The sequence below is a fragment of the Delphinapterus leucas genome, chromosome 5 (genome assembly GCF_059928025.1).
Source record: "Delphinapterus leucas isolate spDelLeu-1000000601 "Yukka" chromosome 5, BTC_Dleu_Yukka2, whole genome shotgun sequence".
NCBI classification, from domain to species: Eukaryota; Metazoa; Chordata; class Mammalia; order Artiodactyla; family Monodontidae; genus Delphinapterus; species Delphinapterus leucas.
In genome coordinates, this window is record NC_143133.1 from 37,888,760 (window position 1) to 37,891,457 (window position 2,698).

Here is a 2,698-nt window from a genome sequence, read left to right on the forward strand (position 1 = left end):
TCCTACCTTTGTGGCTTGAGTGGGAGGGAGCTGAAGTCCCTCCTCAGAGACAGGGCTTAGGAGTGAAACCCTGACTTCATGGCATCATGGACCCAGGTTTTTGACACAGACCCCTTGTGTGCTATAGCATTGAAGCACCACCTACGATGATGATCTCTCCCTTTGGGGGTTGGGGGTGTCAGCCCCTCAGATCCTCTGCTTCTCACCGTGACTATTAGTTGTTGGCTTTCCAACATCCTAAGAGAAGATGGGAAAGGTCTGTAAGGTTGTGGTTTGTGGCTTGTTATCTGTGGGGAAAATGGCAATTTTGGAGTAGCTCCTTTATGGGAATCATCCTATTAGAATGGAGGACTGTGAAACAATGGAAGATGTGTATATGGCTTCAGTGGAAACAGATCGGGGAGGCAAGGAACAGTTACCTCTTTACGACACCAGGGGCCTACAGGAAGGCGTGGAGCTGCCAAAGCATTATTTTTCATTTGCCAATGGCTTCGTTTTTGTGTACAGTGTGAATAACTTTGAATCCTTTCAAAGAGTGGAGCTTCTGAAGAAAGAAATTGATCTGTTCAAAGACAAAAAAGAGGTGGCAATTGTTGTGTTAGGAAACAAAACTGACCTTTCTGAGCAGAGACAAGTGGACCCCGAAGTGGAACAGCAGTGGGCCAGGAGCGAGAAGGTGCATCTGTGGGAGGTAACGGTCACAGACCGCAAGACCCTGATCAAGCCCTTAACCCTGCTAGCCCGCAAACTCTCCCAGCCCCAGAACAAAGCGAGCTTCCCTCTGCCTGGGAGGAGAAGCAAAGGCAACTACAGCTCTGAGAACTAAACCCTAGGGTGCACAACTGTCGCTTGAATAGTGACTGCCTGGAGGTGTCCGTGAACTCATGTAAAACAGGCCATTTCTATCTAGCTTTGGTCCTTAGGAGACCCCTAGGGAAGTAAGTTAATGCACTTTTAGTTATAATTCAGTTACTATTGCCTGACATGAAGTAATATATTTGCATTCTCCTTGTTTCAAACTTGTCCCTGAAATTAGCACCTTTGTTATCTGTATTATGTTGGATTTGTCAAGAGAATAAAATAAAGTTTGGGTGGTATGCACATGTAAAAAAAAAAAAAAAGCACCAAGGCAAAAATCAACAAATCCACTTCTTCCAGCCCTGGTATTAGGTGAAATGCCCACCAGGGCTTTTATTAGAATTGAAAATCAGACTAACTGTTCCAAATACAGGCCTTCTCTTTTCTTGGCTCCCAAGGAAGCCATAAAGGAGAAAGAGAGACCCAGCCGATGCAGGCTGATGGGAAAGGGGGCCATCCCAGAAGACTGTAGAGTTTTCAGATGTATGAATAATTTGAATAAAAATCGTTAGCAACATGCCATTTCTTCTATGCCAAGAATAGAGTCCTCCCTTTATAAATATCCTCAGGGGAGGGACTGTGATGGATAGATGCTGGGGTTTGTAAAGGTGGATCCATTTTACTCAGTGGGTGCCAAGGCTCTTGATAAATAAACCGACGATTATAAACCATCCCTTAAAAAGTCAGGAAGGAAATACGGGAAAACATTCACAGTAGTTTCTAGGAATGTGCTAGTTTTGTTTCCTTCTCCTGTTCTTTTTTTTTTTTTAATTTTTGTAATCATGAAAATATGTTAAAGTGAAAATTAAACTTTATTTTAAAATAAGTGCTTACGATGACTTGCAGCTTTTGAGTTGCCTCCCAATGTGATGCGAAGCAGCCTATACGATTTGCCAGACAGTCCTCTGGAAACCATACAGTAGTCTCATTTGATGTCACGCGTTCCGATCCGCTCTGCTAATGTGTAATTTGAAATACTTGTATTTAATTAAATACTTTAAATACTTTTCCATACTAAATAATCAAATCAACTTATTTTAAAAATAGATACACCCTTTTATAAGATAGTTATCTAAAAAGACAAACTCAGCTCAGCCTTTGGGCAGGAGTATCACAGAGTCCCGGTGGGGAGGTTTGAATGGAGAAAGCTCAGTGTCAGCACTGTGACATGCTTTCACATTTCAGTAATTATTAACGCATCCCGTGTCGCTGGCTCCCAGAATGGTATTTACTCTATGGCTCAGAAGACTTGAGCTCATGGCTTCCATTTCATTTGCCTTTTGACCTACTTCAAATAGGGAAAGGTTGATATCTCAGAATCTTCCAGTTCAAAGTGGTTCCACCCCGAACCTGCCTTGTGACCTCCGTCTGAATTTCCCGTCAGCCCAGTACAAGCAAGTGACCCATCCAGGGTAGGGAGCAGTAACTTCCATGATTTTTTTCTTTTAACCATATGTTTTTGTGCATCCTATTATTTAATTTTCGGAGCAACATGGTGAGCTATTAAGTTCAGGATTTATGCTTTTATGAGTTGAATTGTGTCCGCCCAGAAAGATATATTGAAGTCCTAAGCCCTGGTTACCTATGAATGTGACCTTAATTGAAAATAAATTCTTTGCGTACGTAATCAGGTTAAGAGAAGGTCATTAAGTGGCCCTAAACCAAGATGGCAGGTGTCCTTATGAGAAGAGACAGACACACACAGGGAGAAGGCATGTGACAAAAGAGGTGGAGATAAAAGTGATGCAGCTGCAAGTCAATGGGTGTCAAGGATCTATAGCCACCACCAGCAGCTGAAGAGGAAAGGAAGGATTCTACCCAGAGTCTCTATCCATAGGGA

General features: G+C 42.6%; 1 pseudogene; it reads left to right on the forward strand.

Annotated features, from left to right (window-relative positions):
- Nucleotides 1-210: 210 nt before the first annotated feature.
- Nucleotides 211-1,710, forward strand: LOC111171568 (NF-kappa-B inhibitor-interacting Ras-like protein 1 pseudogene; annotated as a pseudogene).
- The last annotated feature ends 988 nt before the right edge of the window (nucleotides 1,711-2,698 follow it).